We start from the raw sequence: 15,800 nt of genomic DNA on the forward strand, positions 1-15,800 counted from the left end.
GGTTACTATAGCTCTGCAGTATAATTTGAAGCTAAGTAATATGATTCCTTTAGTTTTGTTCATTTTGCTTAGAAGAGCTTTGGTTATTCTGGGACTTTTGTGGTTCCATATAAATATTAGGATTCTTTTTTCTATTTCTGTAAATAATGTCATTGGTATTTGGACAGGAATTGCATTGAATGCATAGTATGCAACTTTTAAAAACATTGATTCTTCCAATACAAGAACATAAAATATCTTATTTTTTGTGTCCTCTTCAATTTTCTTTTGTGTTTTATAGTTTTCATTATATAGATATTTCACTTTGTTGGTTATGGTAATTCCTAAATATTTAATCTTATGTGTGGTTATTATGAATAAAATTACTTTTATCATTTCCTTTTCAGATTGTTCAGGGTTGGCATATAGAAATGCCACTGATTTTTGTATGTTGATTTTGTATTCTTTAATTTTATGAATTTATCAATTCTAATAGTTTTTGTTGAGGTTTAGGTTTCTGCAAGTATAAGATCATATCATCTAAAACAAAGATAATTTGAATTCTTCCTTTCTAATTTGGATGACCTTTTTTCCCCTCATTTTTGATTACTCTACTTAGGACTACCAGTACTATGTTGATAACAGTGGTGAAAGTCAGTATCCTTGTTGTGTTTCAGATCTTAAAAGAAAGAATTTGTTTTTTCCCATTTTGTGTGATACTAGCTGTGGATCTGTCATATATGACTGTAATTATGTCATGATATGTTACACTTCTGTACCCAGTCACTTGAGGGTTTTTATCATGAAGGAATGTTGAATTTTATTAAATGCTTTTTCAGCATCAATTGAATTATCATGTGGTTTTCGTCCTTCCTTCTGTTGTTATGACATATCACTTTAATTGATTTGTGAATGTCAAATCATACTTGCATCACAGGGATAAATACCACTTGGTCATGATGAATGATCTTTTTAATGTATTGGTAAATTTCATTTGCTAGTGTCTTGTTGAGGATTTTTGCATCAATATTCATCATTGATACTGGCCTGTATTTTTTAAGTTTTTTTTTTTTTTTTTTTTATACTTTAAGTTCTAGGGTACATGTGCATAACGTGCAGGTTTGTTACATATGTATACTTGTGCCATGTTGGTGTGCTGCACCCATCAACTCGTCAGCACCCATCAATTCATCATTTATATCAGGTATAACTCCCCAATGCAATCCCTCCCCCCTCCCCTCCTCCCCATGAGAAGCCCCAGTGTGTGATGTTCCCCTTCCCGAGTCCAAGTGATCTCATTTTCAGTTCCCACCTATGAGTGAGAACATGCGGTGTTTGGTTTTCTCTTCTTGTGATAGTTTGCTAAGAATGATGGTTTCCAGCTGCATCCATGTCCCTACAAAGGACGCAAACTCATCCTTTTTTATGGCTGCATAGTATTCCATGGTGTATATGTGCCACATTTTCTTAATCCAGTCTGTCACAGATGGACATTTGGGTTGATTCCAAGTCTTTGCTATTGTGAATAGTGCCGCAATAAACATACGTGTGCATGTGTCTTTGTAGTAGAATAATTTATAATCCTTTGGGTATATACCCAGTAGTGGGATGGCTGGGTCATATGGTACATCTAGTTCTAGATCCTTGAGGAATCGCCATACTGTTTTCCATAATGGTTGAACTAGTTTACAATCCCACCAACAGTGTAAAAGTGTTCCTATTTCTCCACATCCTCTCCAACACCTGTTGTTTCCTGATTTTTTAATGATGGCCATTCTAACTGGTGTGAGATGGTATCTCATTGTGGTTTTGATTTGCATTTCTCTGAATTGTTGCGTAGGTAATCTTGTGTCATGAGTGTTTCTTGTACAGATTATTTTGTCATACATGTATTGAGCCTAGTACCCATTAGTTATTTTTCCTTATCCTTTCCCTCCTCCCACCCTCCACCCTCTGATAGGCCCCAGTGTGTGCTGTTCCCTTACATGTGTCAATATGTTCTCATCATTTAGCTCCTCTTATATGTGAGAACATGTACTATTTGATTTTAGAGTCCTGTGTTAGTTTGCTAAGAATGATAGCCTCCAGATCCACCCATGTCCCTGCAATGGACATGACCATTTTGTTTTTTATGGCTGCATAGTGTTCCACGGTATATATTTACCACTTTTTAAAAATCCAACCTACCGTTCATGGGCATTCAGGTTGATTCCATGTCTCTGCTACTGTGAATAGTGCTGCAAAGAACACAAGCATACATATGTCTTTTTAATAGAACAATTTATGTTCCTTTGAATATGTATCCACTAATGGGATTGATGGGTCAAATGGCACTTTTGTTTTTAGGTCCTTGCGAAATTTCCACACTGTCTTCCACAATGGTTGAATGAATTTACACTCCCACAAACAGTGTATAAGCATTCATTTTTCTCTGCAACCTCACCAGCATCTGTTATTTTTTAAACTTTTAGTAATAGTGATTCTGGAGAAGAAGTCGTCATCTAAATATATACCATCTTCAAGAGACTCACCTAACACATAAGGATTCACATAAGCTTAAGGTAAAGGGGTGGAAAAAGATATTCCTTGCAAACGGACACCAAAAGTGAGCAGAAGTAACTATTCTTATATCAGACAAAACAGACTTTAAAGATAAAACAGTTAAAAAAGACAAAGCAGAACATTATATAATGATAAAAGTACTAGTCCAATAGGAAAATAACAGAATCCTAAATATATATCCACCTGACACTGGCACTCCCAAATTTTTAAAACAATTACTACTAGACCTAAGAAATGAGATAGATGGCAAAACAATAACAGTGAGGGAATTCAATACTCCACCAACAGCACTATACAGGTCATCAAGACAGAGAGTCAACAACAACCAAAAAAAGTGTACTTAAGCTATACCCTGGAACAAATGGACCCAACAGATATTTACAGAACATTCCACCCAATAACAGAAGAATATACATTCTATTCAATAACACATGGAACATTCTCCAAAGCAGACCATACGATAGGTGACAAAACAAGTATCAATAAGTTTAGGAAAATCAAGCTTATATCAAGTACTCTCTCAGACCACAGTGGAATAAAATTGGGTATCAGCTCCAAAAGAAACCACGTACATACATGGAAATTAAATAATCTGTTCCTGAATGATCATTGGGTCAACAGTGAAATCAAGATGGAAATTTAAAGATTCTTTGGACTGAACAATAATAGTGACACAACTTATCAAAACCTCTGTACTGAGACCAGCTCGGTCATGGAAACCCCAATCCAATGGTGCTAGAGGAATTGAAGACAAAGACACAGAAATAGAGTGCAAAGTGGGAAGCAGGGGGCTGACAGCCTTCAGAGCTGAAAGCCACGAACAGAGTTTGACCCACATATTTATTGACAGTAAGCCAGTGATATGCATTGCTTCTATAGATTATAGATTAACTAAAAGCATTCCTTACCAGAAACAAAGCATTTTTAGCAAGTAGTAGAGAAACAGGCTCTGGCTGATTATCTGCAGCAAAGACATGTTGTTAAGGCACAGCAGTTTTCTGCTCCAGGAGGGCCAGGTGTTCCTTGTCCTGCTCTAGTAAACCAACAACTTCTAGCAGTGTGCGTGAGAGCCATCACGAGCATGTCACATTGCTGCAGAAATCTTGTTTATGGCCAGTTTCTTTAAGGCCTGTTTATGACAGGCTTAGGGCTTGTTCCCAGCACCTCTGGGATAAAGCAAAAGCAATGCTAAGAGGAAAGTTCATAGCCTTAGATGCCTCCATCGAAAAGTCTGAAAGAGCACAAATAGACAATCTAAGGTCACACCTCAAGGAACTGGAGAAATAGGAACAATCCAAACCCAAACCCAGGAAAAGAAAAGAAATAACAAAGATCATAACAGAACTAAATGAAATTGAAACAAAAAAACACAAAAGATAAATGAAACAAAAAGCTGGTTCTTTGAAACAATAAACAGAATGGATAGACACTAGTGAGATTAACCATGAAAAGAAGAGAGAAGATCCAAATAAGCTCAATTAGTACAGAAACTGGATATATTATAACTGATACGACAGAAATACAAAAGATCATTCAAGGCTACTATGAACACCATTATGCATACAAACTAGAAAACCTACAGGAAATGAACAAATTCGTGGAAACACACAACCCTCCTATCTAGATTAAACCAGGAAGAACTAGAAACCCTGAAAAGACCAATAACAAGCAGTGAGATCGAAACGGAAATTTTTAAAAACTGCTAAGAGAATAAATTCCAGGACTAGATGCATTCACAGCTGAATTCTACCAGACATTCAAAGAAGAATTGGTAAAAATCCTACTGAAACTATGCCAAAAGGTAGAGAAAAAGGGAATCCTCCCTAAACCATTCTATGAAGTCAGTATTACCCAAAAACCCGAGCCAGAATAAGACATAACAACAACAACAACAATAATAAACTACAGACCAATATCTTGGATGAACATAAATGCAAAAATCCTCTACTAAATACTAGCTAACCGAATCCTACAGCATATCAAAAAGACAATCCACCATGATCAAGTGGGTTTCATACCAGTGATTCAGGGATTGTTTAACATAAACAAGTCAGTAAATGTGATACACCACAGAAACAGATTTAAAAACAGAAATCATATGGTCATCTCAAAAGACACAGAAAAAGCATCTGACAAAATCCAGCATCGCTTTATGATTAAAGCCCTCAGCAAAATACCTTAAAGTAATAAAAGCCATTTATGACAAACCCACAGACAACATTATACTGAACAGGAAAAAGCTGAAAGCATTCCCCCTGAGAACTGGAACAAGACTGGGGTGCCCAGTTTCACCACTTCTATTCAACATAGTACTGAAGTCCCAACCAGAGAAGTCGGACAAGACAAAAAAATAAAGGGCATCCAGACTGAAAAGGAGAAAGTCAAACTGTCCCTGTTCACCAATGATATGATCGTATACCTAGAAAATCCTGAAGACTCATCTAAAAATCTTCTAGATCTGATAAATGAATTCAGTAAAGTTTCAGAATACAAAATCAATGTACACAAATCAGTAGCACTGCTATACACAAACTGTGACCAAGTTGAGAATCAAATCAAAACTCAACGTCTCTCACAATACTTGCAAAAAAAAAAAAACATGCTTAGCAATACACCTAACCAAAAATATCTCTACCAAAAAAAAAACTACAAAACACACCTGAAAGAAATCATAGATGACACAAACAAATGGGAACACACCCCATGTTCATGGATGGGTAGAATCAATGTTGTGAAAATGACCATACTGCCAAAAGCAAACTACAAATTCAATGCAATTAATACTATCATCATTCTCCACAGAACTAGAAAAAAAATCCTAAAATGCAGAAGGAAACTACAAAGACCCCACATAGCCAAAACAGGACTAAGCAATAAGAACAAATCTGGAGGCATCACATTACCTGATTTTAAAGTATAAGGATAAAATACTATAACAGCACAGTAGTGGTATAAAAATAGGCATGTAGTCCAATGGAGCAGAATAGAGAACACAGAAATAAAGCCAAATACTTACAGCCAACTCATCTTTGACAAAGCAAACAAAAACATAATGTGGGGAAAGGACACCCTACTCAAAAAATGGTGCTGAGATAATTAGCAAGCCACATGTAGAAGAATGAAACTGGATCTCTCTCACCTTATACAAAAATCAACAAAATATGGATCAAAGACTTAACTCTAAGACCTGAAACCATAAAAATTCTAGAAGATAATCTCAGAAAAACTCTTCTAGACATTGGATTAGGCAGAGAATTCATGACCATGAACCCAAAAGCAAATGCAACAAAAACAAAGATAAATAGATGGGACTTAACCAAAAAACTTCTGCAGAGCAAAAGAAATAATCAACAGAGTAAACTGACAACCCACAGAGTGGAAGAAAATCTTCACAATCTATATATACATATATATCTGACAAAGGACTAATATCCAGAATCTACAAGGATCTCAAATCAGCAAGAAAAAAATAATAATCCCATCAAAAAGTAGGCTAAGGACATGAATAGACAATTCGCAAAATATATATGTAAGTGGCCAATACACATATGAAAAAATGCTCAACATCACTATTAGGGAAATGCAAATCAATACCACAATGTGATACAACCTTACTCTTGCAAGAATGGCCATAATTAAAAAATCAAAAAAATAATAGATATTGTCATGGATGTGGTGAAAAGGGAATACTTTTACACTGCTGATGGGAATGTAAACTAGTACAACCACTATGGAAACCAGTATGGAGATTTCTTGACGTATTAAAAGTAGATCTACCATTTGATCCAGCAATCCTACTACTGGGTATCCACCCAGAGGAAAATAAATCATTATATGAAAAAGATACTTGCACACACACATTTACGGCAGCACAATTCACAATTCCAAAAATACAGAACCAGCCCAAATGCCCACTGATCAACAAGTAAATAAAGAAAATGTGATGTGTATATATACAACATAAAATACTACCCAGCCATTAAAATGAACAAAATAATAGCAATTTCAGCAACCTGGATGGAGTTGGAGACCATTATTCGAACTGAAATAACTCAGGAATGGAAAATCAAACATGGTATGTTACTTATAAGTGGGAGTTAAGCTATGAGGACACAAAGGCATAAGAATGATACAATAAACTTTGGGGACTCAGTCGGGAAGGGTAGAAGGAAGGTGAAGGATTAAAGACTAACCATTGAGTACAGTGTACACTGTTCAGATGGTGGGTGCATCAAAATCTCAGAAATTAGCACTAAAGAACTTATCCCTGTAACCAAACACTACCTTTTCCCCAAGAACTATTGAAATAATAATAAAAAATAATAATAGCCATTCTGACGGTTGTGACATGTTATCTCATTGTGGATTTGATTTACATTTCTCTAATAATCTGTGATGTTGAACTTTTTTTCATATTATCATTGGCTGCATATATGTCTTATTTTGAAAAGTATTTGTTCATGTCATTTGCCCACTTTTTAATTGTTTAATAAATTGAAGTTGTTCATAGACTTTTGTCAGATGCATAGTATGAAAAATTTTCTATAATTCTATAGGTTGTATGCTCTTTCTGTCGATAGTTTCTTTTTCTGTGCAGAAGGTCTTTAGTTTAATAGGATCCCATTTGTCCATTTTTGATTTTGTTGCAATTACTCTTGATGTCGTTTTGAAATATTTGCCCATATCTATATGCAGAATGATATTGCATAGACTGTCTTCCAGGGTTTTTATAGCTTTGATTTTACATTTAAGTCTTTAATCTATCTTCAGTTAATTTTTGTATACGGTGTAAGGGGTCAAGTTTAAATCTTCTGCATATGGCTAGCCAGTTATCCCAGCACCATTTATTAAATAAGGATTACTTTCCCCACTGCTTATTTTCGTTAGGTTTGTCAAAGATCAGATCATTGCAGGTGTGGTCTTATTTCTGAGCTCTCTATTCTGTACCATTGATCTATGTGTCTATTCTTGTAATAGTACCATGCTGATTTGGTTACCGTATGCCTATAGTATAATTTGAAGCCAAGTAGCATGTCTTCAAGCTTTGTTCTTTTTGCTTAGGATCGCTTTGGCTATTTGCACTCCTTTTTGGTTCCATATGAATTTTGAAACAGTTTTTTCTCATTCTGTAAAGAATGTCAATGATAGTTTAATAGGAATAGCATTGATTCTATATTATTTTGGCACTATGGCCATTTTAACAATATCGATTCTTCCTATCTATTAGCACAAAATGTTTTTCCATTTGTTTGTGTCATCTCTGACTTCTTTAAGCACTGTTTTGTAGTTCACCTTGTAGAGAGCTTTCATTTATATGATTGGCTGTATTCCTAGGTATTTTTTAATAGCAATTGTGAATGGGATTGCATTCCTAATTTGACTCTCGGCTTGACTGTAGTTGTTTTATAGGAATGCTAGTAAATTTTGCACATTGATTTTGTATTGTGAGACCTTGCTAAAATTTTTCAATTTTCTTAGTTTCTTCACTGACTGGTCATTCAGATCACAATGTTTAATTCCCATATATTTGTGTTTTGTTTTGTTTTTGAGATACAGTCTGACACTGTCACCTAGGCGGGAATGCAGTGGCACGATCTCAGTTCAATGCAACCTCCACCTCCCAGGTTCAAACGATTATCCTGCCTCAGCCTCTCGAATAGCTGGAACTACAGGCATGAGCCACCATGCCTGGCTAATTTTTGTATTTTTAGTAGAGATGGGGTTTCACCACGTTGGCCAGGCTGGTCTCGAACTCCTGACCTCAAGTGATCCATTTGCCTCAGCCTCCCAAAGTACTGGGATTACGGGTATGAGCCACTGTGCCCAGCTGAATTCCCATATATTTGTATAGTTTCCAGAATTCCTCTAATTGTTGATTTCTAGTTTTATTCCATTGTGGTCAGATATATAGATATAGATATGTAAAAGATCTAGACATTGAAATCTATTAACATCAACGAAATAAATTGAGCACACAAATAAATAAATAAAAGATATCCCTTGTTCATGGTTGGGAAGAATTAATATTGTTAAAATGTCTATACTACCCAAAGCAATCTACAAATTCAGTAAAGTGTCTATCAATATTCCAATGGTATTTTTCTCAGAGAGAGAGAAAGCAATCCTAAAATTCACTTGGAATCGGCTGGGCGTGGTGGCTCATGCCTGTAATCCCATCACTTTGGGAGGCCGAGGCGGGTGAATCACAAGGTCAGGAGTTCACGACCAGCCTGGCCAACATGGTGAAACCCTCTCTCTACCAAAGATACAAAAAATTAGCCGGGTGTGGTGGCACATGCCTGTAATCCCAGCTATTTGGGAGGCTGAGGCAGGAGAATCGCCTGAACCTGGAAGGCAGAGGTTGCAGTGAGCCGAGATCACACCAGCCTGGGCAACAGGGCAAGACTCCACCTTAAAAAAAAAAAAAAAAAAAAAATCATTTGGAACCACACAAAAGACCCTGATTATTTAAAGCAATCTCCTGCAAGATAAATTAAGTTGGAGTAATCAGTTTCTGATTTCAAATGGTATTACAAAGTAATAGTAATCAAACAACAGAGTCGTGACATAAAACCAAGTACACAGACCAATGGAATAGAATATAGAGCTCAGAAATAAATGCATGCACACGCAATCAACTATTCTTTCACCAAGTCGCCACATATGGGGAAAGGATAGTCTCTTCAATAAATGGTGGTAGGAAAATGGGATACCACATACAAAAGAATGGAATTGGACCTTACCTTAAACTATACATAAACTCGAAATCAATTCAAGACTTAAACATAAAACCTGAAACTGTAAAAATCCTACAAGAAAACATGGAGCGGGGAAAGCTTCTTGACATTGGTCTTCACAATTGTTTTTTTGGATAGGACACCAAAAGTATAGGTAACAAAAGCAAAAATAAACAAGTGGGACCACATCAAACTAAAAAGTTTCTGCACAGCATGAAAATAATCAATGAAATAACAGAATGAGAAAAAAACTTGCAAATCATATACCTGGTAAGGGGTTACTATCTAATATACATAAGGAAACTCAATTTAATGGCAAGCAAACTAATAACCGAATTCAAAAAATAGATAAAGAACCTGAATAGACATTTTGTCAAGGACATACAAATGGCAAACAGCTGTATGAAAAGATGCCCAACATCATTAATCATAAGGGTAATGCAAATTAAAATGACCATGAGATATCTCCTTCTGCCTATTAAGATGGCTATCATCAAAAAGATAGAAGATAACAACTGTTAGGTTGTGCAGAAAAGGGAACCCTTGTGCAGTGTTGGTGGGAATTTAAAATGGTGCAGCCACTATGGAAAATAGTATGGATGTTGCTCACAAAATTAAAAATAGAACTACTATATGATCCAGCACTCCCATTTCTGGGTATATGTCAAAAAGAAATGAAATTATATCTAGAAGAGATATCTGAACTCTCATGGTCAAGGCAGCATTACTTAAAATAGCCAAGATATGTAAAACAGGTGTGTTCTTCATTAGCATAAAGTAAATGAGAGCTATATAGAGAGACACACATAAATACACATTTGAATATTATACGGCCTTAAGAAAAGAAATCCTGCCATTTGAGACAAAGTGAATGAAACTTAAGGTCATTGTGTGAAATGAAATAAGCCAGTCACAGAAGGACAAATGCTGCATGATTCCATTCACATGAACTTTCTAAAATAGTCACACTCATAGAAGCAGAAAGTACAATGCTGGTTGCCAGAGGCTGGTGGCAGGCAGAAGTGGAAAGTTTTTCAATGGGTAAAAAAATCTGTTATGCAAGATGAAAAAGTTCTAGATATCTGCTGTATAACATTGAGCTTATACTCAACAATACTGTATCACACACTTAAAAATTTGTTAGGAGAATTTATCTCATGTTATCTATTTTTTATCATAATAAAAATCTATCAACTATGACTGTTGCTATTTATGCCATGAATACAAGGCTAGTATATGTGTTAATGGTGTTACCAGTGGGTCTTTGTTCTTAGAGCTCCTAAGATGGTGGTGGCGGGCTGCTCCCAAGATGGTGGCGGGCTGCTCCCAAGAAGGGGGCAAGCCTTTTGTTCTCTGACCTGGTGTTCTTGGCCTCACAGATTCCAAAGAATCGAACCTCGGGCCATAAGGTGAGTGTTATAGCTCTATTAGAAGCCGTGGGTCATGGAAGAGAACCGTGAAACCCAGTGACTAGTGTTCAGCTCAATTAGGATGAACGCACTTAGCCGCGCAGGAACAATGGCAAGCCTGTAGCCTGATCAGGAGTGGCAATGGGCACCTCACTGGATCAGAAGCACAGCAGATGCCCTGCCAGATCCGGAGGGGTGGAAGTCAGTGGCGGGTCTGTGACGGTGGCGATCAGCAGTGGTGGACTGCGAGCGGAAGCTCAACTCAAGCCGGAACAAACACGGACCAGAAGAGGGTGCAGTTGTTAAGATTTAATAGAGTGAAAACAGAGCTCCCATACAACGGGAGGGGACCCAAAGGGGGTTGCCACTGCCGGCTGAAATGCCTGGGTTTATATCATGATCACTGTCCCTCCTCCTGTGCTCTCAGGCAATAGATGACTATTTCTTCACCTCTTGCTTTTAGCGTAATTGGTATTTTAGTGAGCTCTCTTTACTATCTGATTGCAAATAACTTAAAATATTAAACTGGCTTTAACACTCCTTGGTACTAAAATCTGAACCCTGATAAGCATCACAAAAAGAGATAACAGATGACCAGCTGAATTTTGTTTTTCAGTTGTAAATGACAAGGCATTTCTCATCCCTTTGAAACTCAGACAAATCAGGTGACCTAGTATCATTATTCCAATTACAAGAATATAAAAACTACGTAAAAAGGCTCACATAGTAGCAGATAGGTCAGGTGATCCATCTGGTGCCAACCACTTTGGCTTTTGTTGGCCACCAATCTAAAGGTCATAATTTTGCATAAATTGGCTTGTGGCAGCAAGAAAACCTGGCCAAATGGAGTTAAACAACAAAAATAGAAATTTGTTTGCCTTTCAATGTACATTTCTTTCATGCAGACTTCTCTGATTTTGCTAGGCCTTATGAAGTTTATATTTTCTAACGCTAAGCCTTTATAATCCATACCTGAAAACCCAATTCTTGTGCTCTCAAGGCAGTATTTCATAGTAACTGAGAGAGCAGGGCTCTTAGAATAGACTGTCTAGCCTTAAGTTCAAATTACTCTACTTGTTAGGTATGTGATTTTCGACAAGTTACTTAACCTCACTGTGCCTCAACTTCCTTATTTGGAAAACAGAGACGATAATATCTACTTCACAGGGGTTGTTGTGAGAACACAAGCTAATATGCATAAAGTGCTTAGAACAGTGCTTGTTTTTATTAGGTAGCTTCTCTTAGTCCTTTTCATCTAATCTTGGTACATAGGGCAGAGGATATATATTGTGCTTACAAAGTATAAGTTAACATGACTTTGTGGTATAAACTTTGACTATAGAACTGAACAAAAGGAAATGGCTTACCCACAGACCAAACACATAATCCTTGAACACATTAGCATGAGCACTAGCTCAAAGCTTTCTAGGATGTGTTCAAATGACAATTCATCATACATTTATTAAGAAATTATTATATGTTAAGCATTATGCTAAACACTAGGGATACAGCAATGAATAGAACAAATCAGTTATCTTCCTCCCTCACAATGGAAGAGAGAAATATGTAAGCAAACCTTTTAAATGTAACCTTAAAATTTTGGGGATAAGGATATAGAGAGATTAAGAAAAAATAATTTCCCTAAATTCTAGAGGAGTTGGGAAAAGCCAGTGGCCTTTGAGAAGCCAGTCTTCAGAAAAGAAAAAAGTGAGGGTGGCATGTAAGTAGGATGAAGGTAGATTATCACACATTTTCCAGAGAGCTAAATATTGCTGAGAGGATCACTTGTTAGGAGAAAAGGTTTTGGAAGGAAGGTAATCATGAGAGGGAGCTAGCAAGACGGAAAAATGTTATACAGTGAGAGACCTCATTCCTCTCTATGACCCTGCAAATATTTAGTAAAACTTTAAAAATGTACCATATGCTTGATGTGACTTTATTTTTTGTATAATACATTAAAGAAGAGTAGTTTGGTTTTTACATTTAGTACTAAGCAAAACCGAAGAATCTGTGTGGACCCCAAAACAGAGACAATAGCAAACATCAGGAAGTAAAACTGGGAATTTATAGAGATGATGCGGAAGGCACTCAAGTGACAGAAGTTATAAAATTGGAGATTTGAGCCAAGTTTAAATTTCTAAGAGAGAGGTACCAGATATGATTACAAGATGCTATGGGAACAGAGAAGGAGACTGTGTTACCCGACATATGAAGATGAAGGGTAAAGAAAGGCAGTCTGGAGGAGTCGGTAATTGAGCAAAATCTTATATAATTAATGGATTAATCAAAGTTGCAGCAGAACAATCCAAGCATAAAGAGAAGTGTGACTTACAGCTCAGAAACCTAAAACAACATGCTGTGTTTCAGGAACTACAAGTAGCTTAGTCTTGATGGAGCTTAAAATGCAAAGCAGAGAAATGTGTAGAATGAGGTTGGGAAGTCAAGTGGAAACCAGACCATGCAGAGCTTTGTAGACTATAGTAAGAAACATAGTCTTTACCCTAAATATAACAGTAATGAGTAAATACATGCTGAGGAAAAAACACATAAATTACCTATACTAGCAAAGAAGATATTTGCTTGAAGAAGTCAGAGCACCACTAGTCTTAATAACCTGAGGCAGGCTCACGTGCAATTGAGAATTGCTACTGTCCTACAGAACATCTAAGGAATTCTGAACAGGATTACAAAAGACTAAAGGGCCTGTGAAGGTGGATTTTAACAGTTTAAAACTCCATATTGTAGACTTCGGCATAGATTCCCGCTTCCCTATTTTGAAGAAAGCATACTATTTTAAATGTTATTTTAATCACAGTAATCTTTGAACATTTCACATCCTTTCAGTATTCCATGTTCTCTCTTGGCAAGGACATCACATTTGCTGAAAAATTAAAGTCCGGAAATCCCTCTGTGAATTACACATTGACTTTATGTAGCACATAGTTACTGACAGTTCCTCATGGCACTTTTATGATTTTTCCAGATTCCTATGACAATGTGAGCACTCACAAAGACGTTTTATATATTCAGAATTCACTTCTGGGATTAGAGCAGCAAAAGCTGACAGCTGATATTTCTTAGATTCATTCCAATACATGTTAAAGATTGTAATAACAAATTATATTATAACAAACCCAAATATATATGTGTTCCCACAACATTTACTGTGTATCGTCATTTTAAGCACTGTATTATACTTTGCTGTAGGTGTTCCATTATTACCTTTATAAGAGCAAAGGACAATATGTCATCTTTGTAACCCTCAGTACCTGACATAGCACCTATAGGTACTAATAAATGTTTATTAATTGACTGATTGATTAAATAAATGAAGAAAAGTTTTGGTGAAACCATTTCATATCTCTATTCTAAAATCCCATACATTATATTTAAATATGGTTTTTAAAACACTTTGTTTTGAAAGAGATGGTAGTCCATTTAGAAAGCCATTTTTACTAATAGAAGAAAATTGTGTAACTATAAGGATTTTCAAAAGAGAAGTGGATTCTGAAAGCAGATGTATTTGATTTTGTGTGATGGTTGCTAAGGGAACACTTAAATGTAAATTTCATTTTATGTAACGTTCAGTTAAAATATTGATCAGAAGAGAGAGAAGATGCTTCAAGCCAAGTAATAAAGTGACTGAGAAACTGCTTTCTTACTGGGAAAAAGGATTATATTTTATGTAATCAATCTCTCTATTTCAGCCACTGTGCATAGATGTAGAGAGGAAAGCAAGGAACCTTCTCTTATTCTCTGGTAGTTTCTGTCTCATGCTATGATTCAGAACAGTAGAAATGGCAAAATAGCTAAATACTAGCAATTTAATTTACTTAGCATGTAGTGATCTACATTTCAACTTAAAACTCACATCTGCTGGTAAACCTCCCCTAGTTGTTAAAGGTGAGGTATCTTAATACGTGTTCTCACAGTACACAGAATGTCTGCAGTCAGAGCACCATCATACTGTACCACAATTTGTCCATTACTTCTCCACGTTCTTTTTAATGTAAACTCTGGGAGATCAAGGGTCATTCCTTATTCATTCCTGTATCCCGAGCACCTGGCCCAGTGACCCACTTCCCATTTCAACCTCTTCTTCTCTCATTCCGTTCTTCACATTCTACATTCAAAATGGGACTGAAAAACAATTTCTGTAAATGGCCATTCTTCTCCCACTTCTGGACCTTTTCACACACTGTTCTCTCTACCTGAGCCCCTAAGCCCCATCATTTCCTGATGAAATTATTCCCATTCTCAGTCCTCTGTTTATGAATCACTTGCTCCCAGATTTCCCTAATTCTCAATGTCTAGGTTAGGAGCCCCTCGTATATGTTGCAGGTATACCCTAACGTGGCGCTTATCTCCTGGTGGTGTAATTATTTATTTCATGGAAGTAGGGACCTCATCTTATCTCCAACACTTAGCACTTAGGGCCTGCCACATATTAGCTTAATAAATATTTGATGACTGCATGAAAAATAAATGCTTACTGCAGACAAAGAAATCTGACAGGTGTAGGGTGACACAGGGATGCATATGACACAATTCTTGCTTGCAACATCAAGAAGGATCTGAACAAATGCATAATTAACGCCAACACAAGGCAGACTGTAATGAGTGCTACAATTAAGGCAAACACGCACTCTGGATTTTCTAGAACTGCCTTGATTTCAAATAATCTATCACATTGTTCATAAGTATACTTAGAGTTGTCAAAGCATGTGTCCTGATTGTACAGTTCAGCAAATGCAGTCACTGTAGTTATAACTAAAATATAAGCAAAATGCTGGAGAGGGTGTAGAAGATGAAAAGATGGGTTCTGAGGAAAACTTATTAGAGGAAGTGCAATCTACATTGGGCTTTAAATGTAAAGAGGAACAGGCAGAAATGGGTGAATGGGAGACAGATTTCAGGTGAGGAAACAGTCTGAGCAAAACCTCTGAGGCAGGAAGATGAAGGAGAAGCCATCGAATGGTGAAGAAACCAGTATAACTAGAGTAGGAATCAAGAGGTCATCTTATGGTATTAGGTCTAACATTTAAGTCTCTAATCCATCTTGAATTAATCTTCGTATAAGGAGTAAGGAAAGGATCCAGTTTCAGCTTTCTAC

Source organism: Colobus angolensis, unplaced genomic scaffold (assembly GCF_000951035.1).
Source record: "Colobus angolensis palliatus isolate OR3802 unplaced genomic scaffold, Cang.pa_1.0 Scaffold454, whole genome shotgun sequence".
NCBI lineage: Eukaryota > Metazoa > Chordata > Mammalia > Primates > Cercopithecidae > Colobus > Colobus angolensis.